We start from the raw sequence: 13,286 nt of genomic DNA, 5'->3' as shown, positions 1-13,286 counted from the left end.
TCTGTAATCATATCACATTACCATTACAGTGCAGTGCTTCCAAATGGCATCCACCCATCCCCGCCACTGCCTTAAGAGCACTGCTCTTTCAAATGGATACGGCTGATGCTAATATAATCTGGCACAGAGGAATTCATACTGTAGGCTGAGATTAGCCTTAGCATGCAGCCAAACACCACTCTAAGGAAAGCTGATATGGATAATCCATGCATGCCTATGATGTAAGGATGTGTGTGTGCGTGCGCTTGCCTGTGTCTGTGAGTAGTGTGTACTGTCAGTGTCTCTGTGTGTGATTCATAGAGGTTGCCAACAGTGAATGTCGGACGGGTGAGAAGAATGTCATGAGGCTGTGTTCTGTGTCATGGTACTGTTGTGTTGTGCCTGAAGGCTATGGGGTTGGCATTGGCCTCTCTAACAAGCCTGCTACTCTACTTCACCTGGCAGTGGGTCACATGATGCAGGGCTGAGGCTTTTGGAAGTAGTGGAAGCAAATAAAATTGGGAATGTCTTTGCTCTTTTGTCCTTTTGGCCTCGCAAACATAAACAGTACAAATGTCAGACAAACCTCTAACCATACCATTGAGGTTCCTTTGTGTGCCACTGAATGTCATTGTTCTTTTGCCCAGTACACCCATGTGAAACACACACACACACACACACGTGTCAGAATAATATCCAGTCATACCATTTAAAGCTCTTTTGTGTGTTGGGTCAGTAGGTTACTGTATGTGTCTGTGAGCAAAGCGAAGCCTGTTAGTCAGTCAGTGTTAGTGTGTGTTGTTGTGTTTAGTGTCGTATTATAGTGTGTAACAGGCCTAACCAGGGCTCTGAATATTATCTATATTCACTCTCCACCAGAGGAGAGGGCTGACAAGCAAGCATCAAACACCACCCATCTTTATTTTTTTTCTCTTTCCCTCTCTTTCGCTTTCATTCCCTCTCCCTCGCTCATTCCCTCATTCTCTCTCTCTCCTTTCTTTCTCTCTATCTCTCCTTTAATTGTCTCCATCGTTCTTGCTTTCCTTCTCTGTGTCTATCTATACCGTGTCTGTCTCACTTATTCTGTCTCTGTCCTTCTCTGCCCCCCTCTTCTCTCCTTCTCTGCCTTTTGGTCTGTATAACATGGTACATTCTGATTAGTTTTGAGTTCATCTGTGGGATTAAGCCACAGAGTGTAAATGAAGAGCTTTTAGCCTGCATTTGCTCTACCATTGCTACACAGAGGCTCATTAGTTATATGTACCATGCTTTAAGAGATGTTAGGTAATATATAGGCTGTGTTCACTGATCTTTAACATGGAGAAGAGTGAGAGCACATTAAGATGATGTATGTAACAATGGGAGACATCAGACGGGACAGAGTTATATGATCTAGTAGGTTGATTAACACAGCGCCAGAATTTCCTAACTACTAGACTGGCGATGATGGTCATTCTGACCGTTGATATTTCAATTGTATAAATATTCCATAATAAATTGCTTAATGAATGCATGTATTATGGTAAAATGGGTTATAAGATTCCTCAGGACACCAAATGAGAAAATGTATTGATTGATGCAGAAGCACATGGACTGTAAATACTAAAATAATAAGATAGCGTATTTTCTGACTGCAAAACAACAGTTGCTGGCCCGTCCAAACTACACCTAAACTATATTGAAACTAATTTCACACACAATAATAATAATAATAATAATAATAATAATAATAATAATTGATGTGGCCTAAAACAAAACAAAATAAACCACGTGTAACCACGGCAGCCCAGGACCACCACATCCGGCTTCTTCGCCTGCGGGATCGTATGAGACCAGCCACCGGGACACCTGAAGAATTTCTTCACAAACTGCCAGAAAACCGTCTCAGGGAAGCTCATCTGCGTGCTCATCATCCTCACCGTGATCTTGAACTGACTGCAGTTTGGCGTCGTTTGCTGTTGTCAACGTTGTGAACAGAGTGCCCCATGGTGGTGATGGGGATATGGTATGGGCAGGCAAGCTACGGGCAACGAACACAATTGCATTTTAACAATGGCAATTTGAATGCACAGAGATACCGTGACGAGATCCTGAGTTGTGCCATTCTTCTGCCGCCATCACCTCATGTTTCAGCATGATGATGCACAGCACCATGTCTCAAGGGATCTCTACACAATTCCTGGAATCTGAAAATGTCCCAGTTCTTCCATGGCCTGCATACTTACCAGACATGTCACCCTTTTGAGTATGTTTGGGATGCTCTGGATTGATGTGTACGACAGCGTGTTCCAGTTCCCGCTAGTATCCAGAAACTTCGCACAGCCATTGAAGTGGGACAACATTCCACAAGCCAAAATCAACAGCTTGATCAACTCTATGCGAAGGAGATGTTGCAATACATTTTAGTCATTTAGTAGACGCTCTTATCCAGAGTGACACATTTTCATTCGTACTGGTCCCCTGTGGGAATCGAACCAACAAACCTGGCATTGCAAGTACCATGCTCTATCAACTGAGCCACATGGGACCACTTCAATTAGGCAAATGGTGGTCACCAGATACTGACTAGATTACTGATCCACACCCCTACTTTTTTTTTAAAGGTATCTGTGACCAACAGATGCATATCTGTATTCCCACTCATGTGAAATCCATAGATTAGGGCCTAATTTATTTATTTCAATTGACTGATTTCCTTTATATGAACTGTAACTCAGTAAAATCTTTGAAATTGTTGCATGTTTATATTTTTGTTCAGATCAAATTTTATTTGTCACATTCGCCGAATACAACGGGTGTAGACCTTACAGTGAAATGCTTACTTACGAGCCCCTAACCAACAACGCAGTTAAAAAAAAAATACAGAAAAGAATAAGAAATAAAAGTAACAAGTCAATGTGCGGGGGCACCGGTTGCGGTAAAATGTACATGAAGGTAGAGTTATTGAAGTGACTATGCATAGATGCATGCATAGAGGGGGTTGGGGGGGCAATGCAAATAGTCTGGGTAGCCATTTGATTAGGTGTTCAGGAGTCTTATGGCTTGGGGGTAGAAGCTGTTTAGAAGCCTCTTGGACCTAGACTTGGCGCTCCGGGTACCACTTGCCGTGCGGTAGCAGAGAGAACAGTCTATGACTAGGGTGGCTGGAGTCTTTGACAATTTTTAGGGCCTTCCTCTGACACTGCCTGGTATAGAGGTCCTGGATGGCAGGAAGCTTGTCCCCAGTGATATATTGGGTCGTTCCCACTACCCTCTGTATTGCCTGCGGTCGGAGGCCAAGCAGTTCCCATACCAGGCGGTGATGCAACCAGTCAGGATGCTCTCGAGGGTGCAGCTGTAGAACCTTTTTGAGGATCTGAGAACCCATACCAAATCTTTTCAGTCTCCTGAGGGGGAATAGGTTTTGTCGTGCCCTCTTCATGACTGTCTTGGTGTGCTTGGACCATGTTAGTTTGTTGGTGATGTGGACACCAAGGAACTTGAAGCTCTCAACCTGCTCCACTGCAGCCCCGTCGATGAGAATGGGGGCTGCTCAGTCCTCTTTTTCATGTACTCCACAATCATCTCCTTTTGTCTTGATCATGTTGAGGGAGAGGTTGTTATCCTTGCACCACACGGTCAGGTCTCTGACCTCCTGCCTATAGGCTGTCTTGTCATTGTCGGTGATCAGGCCTACCACTGTTGTCATCGGCAAACTTAATGGTGTTTGAGTCGTGCCTGGCCGTGCAGTCATGATTGAATGGGGAGTACAGAAGGGGACTAAACACGCACCCCTGAGGGGCCCCTGTGTTGAGGATCTGCTTGGCGGATGTGTTGTTACAGTTGAAGTCGGACGTTTACATACACCTTAGCCAAATACATTTCAACTCAGTTTTTCACAATTCCTGACATTTAATCCTAGTAAAAATTCCCTGTCTTAGGTCAGTTAGGATCACCACTTTGTTTTAAGAATGTGAAATGTCAGAATAATAGTGGAGAGAATGATTGATTTATTTCAGCTTGTATTTCTTTCATCACATTCCCAGTTGGTCAGAAGTTTACATACCCTCAATTAGTATTTGGTAGCGTTACCTTTTAAATTGTTTAACTTGGGTCAAACGTTTCGGGTAGCCTTCCACAAGCTTCCCACAGTAAGTTGGGAGAATTTTGGCCCATTCCTCCTTTGGAAGTATGCTTGGGGTCATTGTCCATTTGGAAGACCCATTTCCGACCAAGCTTTAACTTCCTGACTGATGTCTTGAGATGTTGCTTCAATATATCCACATAATTTTCCTTCCCAATGAAGCCATCTATTTTGTGACGTGCACCAGTCCCTCCTGCAGCAAAGCACCCCCACAACATGATGCTGCTACCCCTGTGCTTCACGGTTGGGATGGTGTTCTTCGGCTTGCAAGCCGCCCCCTTTTCCCTCCAAACATAACGATGGTCATGATGGCCAAACAGTTCTATTTTTGTTTCATCAGACCAGAGGGCATTTCTCCAAAAAGTACGATCTTTGTCCCCATGTGCAGTTGTAAACCGTAGTCTGGCTTTTTATGGTGGTTTTGGAGCAGTGGCTTCTTCCTTGCTGAGTGGCCTTTCAGGTTATGTTGATATAGGATGCGTTTTACTGTGGATACAGATACTTTGTACCTGTTTCCTCCAGCATCTTCACAAGGTCCTTTGCTGTTGTTCTGGGATTGATTTGCACTTTTCGCACAAAAGTACGTTCATCTCTAGGAGACAGAACGTGTCTCCTTCCTGAGCGGTATGACGCTGCGTGGTCCCATGGTGTTTATACTTGCGTACTATTGTTTGTACAGATGAACGTGGTACCTTCAGGCATTTGGAAATTGCTCCCAAGGATGAACCAGACTTGTGGAGGCCTACAATTCTTTTTCCTTTTGATTTTCCCATGATGTCACGCAAAGAGGCACTGAGTTTGAAAGTAGGACTTGAAATACATCCACAGGTACACCTCCAATTGACTCAGGCTAGTTGACATCATTTATCAGAAGCTTCAAAAACCATGACATCATTTTCTGGAATTTTCCAAGCTGTTTAAAGGCACAGTCAACTTAGTGTATGTAAACTTCTGACCCACTGGAATTGTGATACAGTTCATTATAAGTGAAATAATGTGTCTGTGAACAATTGTTGGAAAGATTACTTGTCATGCACAAAGTAGATGTCCTAACCGACTTGCCAAAATGATACTTTGTTAACAAGAAAAATGAGTTTTAATGACTCCAACCTAAGTGTTAGTAAACTTGCGACTTCAACTGTACACACACAAGAGAATAGAGAGTTGATAATGGTCACAAACACCCACAACCTCAAATGTAAAGAGAGAGAGAAGCGAGCTGACACACTTTTCTGTAAAAGTCCGACTTCAACTGTACCTTTCCCTTACCTCCTGGGGGGTGGCCGGTCAGGAAGTCCAGAATCCAGTTGCAGAGGGAGGTGTTTAGTCCCAGGGTGCTTAGCTTATTGATGAGCTTTGAGGGCATTATGGTGTTGAACGCTGTAGTCAATGAATAGCATTCTCACATAGGTGTTCCTTTTGTCCAGATGGGAAAGGGCAGTGTGGATTGCAATAGAGACTGCATCATCTGTGGATCTATTGGGGCGATATTCAAATTGGACTGGGTCTAGTGTTTCTGGGATAATGTTGATGTGAGCCATGACCAGCCTTTCAAAGCACTTCATGGCTACAGATGTGAGTGCTATGGGTCGGTAGTCATTTAGGCAGGTTGCCTTCGTGTTCTTGTGCACAGGCACAAAGGTGGTCTGCTTAAAACATGTTGGTATTACAGAATCGGACAGGGAGAGGTTGAAAATGTCAGTGAAGATACTTGCCAGTTGGTCAGCGCATGCTCGCAGTACATGTCCTGGTAATCCGTCTGGCCCTGCGGCCTCGTGAATGTTGACCTGTTTAACCTCTCTAGGGTATGTGGGACGAAATCGTCCCACCTACTCAACAGCCAGTGGAATCCCGTGGCGCGTTATTCAAATACCTTAGAAATGCTATTACTTCAATTTCTCAAACATATGACTATTTTACACCATTTTAAAGACAAGACTCTCGTTAATCTAACCACACTGTCCGATTTCAAAAGGCTTTACAACGAAAGCAAAACATTAGATTATGTCAGCAGAGTACCCAGCCAGAAATAATCAGACACCCATTTTTCAAGCTAGCATATAATGTCACCAAAACCACAGCTAAATGCAGGACTAACCTTTGATCTTCATCAGATGACACTCCTAGGACATTATGTTATACAATACATGCATGTTTTGTTCAATCAAGTTCATATTTATATCAAAAACCAGCTTTTTACATTAGCATGTGACGTTCAGAACTAGCATACCCACCGGAAGTTTGCGGTGAATTTACTAAATTACTCACGATAAACGTTCACAAAAAACATAACAATTATTTTAAGAATTATAGATACAGAACTCCTTTATGCAATCGCTATGTCCGATTTTAAAATAGCTTTTCGGCAAAAGCACATTTTGCAATATTCTGAGTAGATAGCCCGGCCATCACGGCTAGCTATTTTGACACCCACCAAGTTTGGCCCTCACCAAACTCCGATTTACTATTAGAAAAATTTGAGTACCTTTGCTGTTCTTCGTCAGAATGCACTCCCAGGACTTCTACTTCAATAACAAATGTTGGTTTGGTTCAAAATAATCCATAGTTATGTTCAAATATCCTCTGTTTTGTTCGTGCGTTCAAGACACTATCCGAAGGGTGACGAAGGGTGACGCGCCCGACGCGTTTCGTGACAAACAATTTGTAAATATTCCATTACCGTACTTCGAAGCATGTCAACCGCTGTTTAACCTGTTGGGTCTAGGGGGCAGCATTTGCACGTCTGGATAAAAAAAATGTACCCGATTTAATCTGGTTACTAATCCTACCCAGTAACTAGAATATGCATATACTTATTATATATGGATAGAAAACACTCTAAAGTTTCTAAAACTGTTTGAATGGTGTCTGTGAGTATAACAGAACTCATTTGGCAGGCAAAACCCTGAGACATTTTCTGACAGGAAGTGGATACCTGATGTGTTGTATTGACTTTAAACCTATCCCATTGAAAAACACAGGGGCTTAGGAATATTTTGGCACTTCCTATTGCTTCCACTAGATGTCACCAGCCTTTACAAAGTGTTTTGAGTCTTCTGGAGGGAGATCTGACCGAACAAGAGCCATGGAACGATGATGTCCCATTAGACACCTGGCGCGCGAGTTCATGTTGGGTACCCTCGTTCCAATACGTTATAAAAGAGTATGCATTCGTCCACCTTGAATATTATTCATGTTCTGGTTAAAAAAGGCCCTAATGATTTATGCTATACAACGTTTGACATGTTTGAACGAACGGAAATATATTTTTTCCCCTCGTTCATGACGAGAAGTCCGGCTGGCTTACATCATGTGCTAACGAGACGGAGATTTTTGGACATAAATGATGAGCTTTTTTGAACAAAACTACATTCGTTATGGACCTGTGATACCTGGAAGTGACATCTGATGAAGAGAATCAAAGGTAATGGATTATTTACATAGTATTTTCGATTTTAGATCTCCCCAACATGACGTCTAGTCTGTATCGCAACGCGTATTTTTCTGGGCGCAGTGCTCAGATTATTGCAAAGTGTGATTTCCCAGTAAGGTTATTTTTAAATCTGGCAAGTTGATTGAGTTCAAGAGATGTAAATCTATAATTCTTTAAATGACAATATAATATTTTACCAATGTTTTCTAATTTTAATTATTTAATTTGTGACGCTGACTTGACTGCCGGTTATTGGAGGGAAACGATTTCCTCAACATCAATGCCATAGTAAAACGCTGTTTTTGGATATAAATATGAACTTGATAGAACTAAAAATGCATGCATTGTCTAACATAATGTCCTAGGAGTGTCATCTGATGGAGATTGTAAAGGGTTAGTGCATCATTTTAGCTGGTTTTATGGTTTTGGTGACCCTGTCTTTGACTTGACAAAACATTACACACAACTCTTGTAAATGTACTGTCCTAACATACTCTAAATGTATGCTTTCGCCGTAAAACCTTTTTGAAATCGTAAAACGTGGTTAGATTAAGGAGATGTTTATCTTTCAAATGGTGTAAAATAGTTGTATTTTTGAAAAATTTGAATTTTGACATTTATTTGGATTCAAATTTGCCGCTCTTGAAATGCACCTGCTGTTGATGGAGTGCACCACGGGTGGCACGCTAGCGTCCCACCTAGCCCCAAGAGGTTAAAATCAATTTTTATGCCATTTTTTTCTTGTAAAAAAGCGATAAAAACATGGTGTCGCCTCGTGCACGCGCCCCAGTCTCATTGTTCTCTGATCGACCACTATCCAAATGCGCTACTGTTTTTCAGCCAGGGCCTGCAAAGGCATCCTTCAGTGTTTTGCCGCCTTCTGAGAGCCTATGGGAGCCGTAGGAAGTGTCACGTTACAGCAGAGATCCTCAGTTTTCAATAAAGAGAGTGTAGAAGCCCAAGAAATGGTCAGAGAGGGCACTTCCTGTAAGGAATCTTCTCAGGTTTTTGCCTGCCATATGAGTTCTGTTATACTCACAGACACCATTCAAACAGTTTTAGAAACTTTAGGGTGTTTTCTATCCAAAGCCAATAATTATATGCATATTCTAGATTCTGGGCAGTAGTAATAACCAGATTAAATCGGGTACGTTTTTTTATCCGGCCGTGCAAATACTGCCCCCTACCCTAGAGAGGTTAAAGGTCTTACTCACATCGGCAGCGGAGAGAGTGATCACACAGTCTTCCAGAACAGCTGGTGCTTTCATGCATGTTTCAGTGTTATTTGCCTCAAAGTGAGCATAAAGTAATTTAGCTCGTCTGGTAGGCTTGTGTCACTGGGCAGCTCTCGGTTGTGCTTCCCTTTGGAGTCTGTAATGGTTTGCAAGCCTTGCCACATTCAACGAGTGTCAGAGCCGGTGTAGTACGATTCGATCTTAGTCCTGTATTGTCGCTATGCCTGTTTGATGGTTCGTCGGAGGGCATAGCGGGATTTCTTATAAGCTTCCGGGTTAGAGTCCCGCTCCTTGAAATCGGGGGGATGACGTCAGCGATGCACTTATTGATGAAGCCAATGACTGATGTGGTGTACTCCTCAATGCCATCGGAGGAATCCCGGAACATATTCCAGTCTGTGCTAGCAAAACAGTCCTGTAGCTTAGCATCTGCTTCATCTGACCACTTTTTTTTATTGATCTAGTCACTCGTGCTTCCTGCTTTAATTTTTGCTTGTAAGCAGGAATTAGGAGGATAGAATTATGTTCAGATTTGCCAAATGGAGGGCGAGGGAGAGCTTTGTATGCGTCTCTGTGTGTGGAGTAAAGCTGGTCTAGAGTTTTTATTTATTTATTTTTTTCCCCTCTGGTTGCACATTTTAACATGCTGATAGAAATTTGGTAAAATGGATTTAAGTTTCCCTGCATTAAGGTCCCCCGGCTACTAGGAGGCACCGCCTCTAGGTGAGCGTTTTCTTGTTTGCTTATGGCAGAATACAGCTCATTCAATGTTGTCTTAGTGGCAGCCTCTGACTGTGGTGGTATATAAACAATAGCTCGAGACATCCTTAGATATCGTGCACCAGCTGTTATTTACAAAAATACATAGTCCGCTGCCCCTTGTCGTAACAGATGCCGCTGTTCTATCCTGCCGGTGCAATGTATAGCCAGCTGTATGTTGATAGTGTCGTCGTTCAGCCACGTCTCCGTGAAGCATGAGATATTACAGTTTTGAATGTCCCGTTGGTAGTTTAATCTTCCACGTAGGTCATCTATTTTATTGTCCAAAGATTGCACGTTTGCTAGCAGAATGGAAGGAAGTGGGGGTTTATTCGATCGTCCCTTTTTTCTCCGCCTTCTCTTCACGCAGATCATGGGGATCTGGGCCTGTTCCTGAGAAATCAGTATATCATTCGTGTCGGGCTCGTCAGACTCGTTAAAGGAAAAAAAGGATTCTGCCAATCCGTGGTGAGTAATCGCAGTCCTGATGTCCAGAGGTTATTTTCGGTCATAAGAGACGGTAGCGGCAACATTATGTACAAAATTTGTAAAAGAATAAGTTGCAAATAAACGAACGAAAAACACAATCGGTTGGGGACATGTAAAACGTCTGCCTTCTTCTCCGGTGCCATTTTAACACCAGTGTATAATCTCAAAACAGTGTACCCTATATCAGTCCACCGAATCCAAGCAGTCTTATTAGTCTATTCTAGGCCTACTTGGAGTAGGCTACACAGTCAGTGTGTGTAATTTACAATGGCAAGACCAAGACGAATGGATGCACATGCTGTGTTAGAGTTGCTACAAGATGAAAACGACTCAGATGGCGGGGAAGAGTGGATTGTGACATCTCTGAGGATTATTATTCTGATTCATGCTGATTTGGCTTTCCATATCTGGGAATGGATCCATATCAGGCAGCAAGTGAGCGAGTGTCGGATAATGTGTTGGATCAGATGGCATGGGTGTACTCGGTGAAAGGATGAACTCGCCGCTACAACATGCTGGACTTGGCTGCTACCAACGCACACGTGTTGTTCAGTCAGTGTATGAACCTCACCCAAGGGCAGGAGGGAATCGAATAGAGTAAAACTTTATTGTCCATCCAGAACAGACATTTTTCTTTGGCGTCACCTTCCATTGAAAGGATCACATACTAGTCCATCATATTGCATACACTAAAAACATAGAGGACCTTGATACATTTACTCACAAATGACCGCTGTCTCAACTGCACCGGATAGATAAATATATAATATACTGATACAATTTACGTTGCATTTAGTAGTCCAACCGCACAAGGAACAAATTAATGTTTTGACACGTTCTTCTTGGCCATGGGCATTCTGAAGCGCCGGCCAGAGGGAAGCCTCTCAAACTGAGGGTGTAGAGGGTGGGAGGGGTCGCCAACGACAGCCAGGGCCTTCTTTATGGTTGCCTTGTGGAACAGACTGGTCAACTGTGCCCGTGGTCAACCAATTACTTTACTATTCTGGTCAGTTTTTGCTTTTGCTCCCCACGCTCAGACTACCATACCAGACTGTCATATTGAACGTGAGGATGCTCTCCACCAAGCTGCTGCACAGCCTCTCCAGAACATCCTGACTGACCACAAACCCCTTCAATTGCCTGATTAAAAACAGGTGCTGACTTGCTTTAAAAAAAATACTGTCTGCATTCCCTGTGAAACTCAGCATGTTATAAATTTGTGTCCCTAGGTATTTGAAACGCTCAACCACCTCCACTGATTGGTCGTTCAGAGATGGTAGTTGGGACATTGGCAAGTTGTTGCCATTGATGATCAGCTCCTTAGTTTTTTTTTCTTCACATTGATGTGGAGGGCATTTGACCGGCATCAATTGAAGGTTGTTGGTCTGTTTTAAAATGACGTTGGCATCTTTAAAAAAAGAGTCCCAACAGAGCCACGTCGTCCGCGTACTTGAAAAGGCTCACAATGTTTCCCTGGATCTTCATCTCATTAGTGTAGATGGAGAACCACAACGGTGAAAGGACACACCCCTGTGGTCAGGGTCAGTTCATCAGAGAGGGCAGCAGAAAAGATTCCATGTGAGCCATTGCGCAAGCCGAATTGTGCACAGCTCCCATGGAGGAAAAACTGCAAGGTGGGCAGATTAGCTCGGAACAGAACCCACGACACCGGTTTCAACCGGCAAGCGAATTTTTGCAATCAAGTGAAAGTGACAAAGATTTGTGGTGACTGTTAGGACAAGGGATAACAGCTACATGAGATCCAACTGTTGCGTGAAGACTCACACTGTACTGTAAACATGAGTGAGGCCACAGATTGTGTCCAATAATAGACTTTTTAACAGCTGTCATATCAACACTTTATATTCATTATAATGCAGTTATTGCTTTCGTGCTGATTTTCACTGTTCACAACCACACTTGGCGCCTATACTGATGTTTAGACTACTGATATTTTCTTCATTGACCAGGTGTCTTGCAGTTTGGGTATTTTATTTGTTTTGTCGTTTATAAAAAAAATATATATTTTATTGTTTCAATGCACATTCTTTTGTTTCATAGTTGTAACAAAGGCACTCCACCAATAAAATAGATTTTCCACTTGAAATTCAGTTTTTGGTGCTTTTTCGTTTTTACATATAACCTGCAGTCACATGAACATTTTTATGTTCTTTAAAATATTTACATTTTGGTATACTAATGTTACCATAAACACAAGCAAAAAGACATTGGCACGAAAAGGGGTCCAGTGAGGCCTGGCTTTTCTAGTTAAATGGATTTATTAGACTGGTGGCTATTGGTGCTCCTCAAGGCCCAGCTATTCTACTGTTAAATATGCATACGCTCAAATGACCATCATGGCGCTTTGAGGAAAAAATGCTGAAAGTTTTTGTCTTTTGTGATATTTGTCTGAAAGTACTGCTGAAGTTTAAAATGCACATATTTAGGAAAAGTCAAGGACAGGTGGGTTCAAGGTTTTTAGTGAAATGAAGTTATTGAAATTACAAAATTGAAAACGGTCAGATTGACCGTCTTGGCAGTGCAAGTGTTAAGATTATTTTAAAAGAGCTGACCCTCCTGTGACATCACTCTCTCAAATAGGGGTCACCAGGTTAATGTTTATCTCCATTCTCTGTCGCTCTCTCCATCGTTCTCCCCTTCTCTCTCTTTTTCTAACGTTTTGTCTTTCTCACCCACTCTCTTGTTTACCCCCCCACTCATCTCCTGTTTGGCAAAGTTGAATTAAAGGAAGGGGATGATGGTGTATAGGCAACAACAGTGAACCACAGAGGGTTATTAAGCAGCCTTTACTCAGCAATCACAATGAGGATTTCCTCCTCCATACCTCTTTCTGTCCCGGTCTCTTTCGGTGTCATTTTCTAATGGCACATGAGGTGGCGTGTCCATCTGGCAAAGGGATGAAGTTTTAGGGGTGTCATGTGGGTAAGTGTATGTGATCTGACAGAAGCAGGCTACAGTATTCCAATCTACCTCTCATGGAATGGAATACACAGACACACACACACTGTTCCCAGCTCCTTACCAGGGAGAGAGAGAGAGAGAGAGAGCAAGATAGTAAATAGCTGAATAACTGTCAGTAAGAGAAATGCTCTCTTCGGCAGACAGGTCTTTAATCAGTCTCTCGCTGTGCTCCTTCCTCTTACGGCACATTTATGATCATCTCCATCCTAAGCAGGAAGAGGGGATTTGACTCTTAATTTGCAATGCTAGACCTGCATAACATCAGCCTTATTGTGTGTATCTGAGT

General features: G+C 42.6%; 1 protein-coding gene across 1 annotated transcript in view; it reads left to right on the top strand.

The window, feature by feature from the left end:
- Window positions 1–13,286, top strand: part of LOC106582105 (vang-like protein 1) — a 54,873-nt gene that overhangs the window by 18,936 nt on the left and 22,651 nt on the right. The window lies entirely within an intron of this gene.

The sequence above is a fragment of the Salmo salar genome, chromosome 21 (assembly GCF_965601325.2).
Source record: "Salmo salar chromosome 21, fSalSal1, whole genome shotgun sequence".
Taxonomy (NCBI): domain Eukaryota; kingdom Metazoa; phylum Chordata; class Actinopteri; order Salmoniformes; family Salmonidae; genus Salmo; species Salmo salar.
This window is presented reverse-complemented; position numbering and strand designations above follow the sequence as displayed.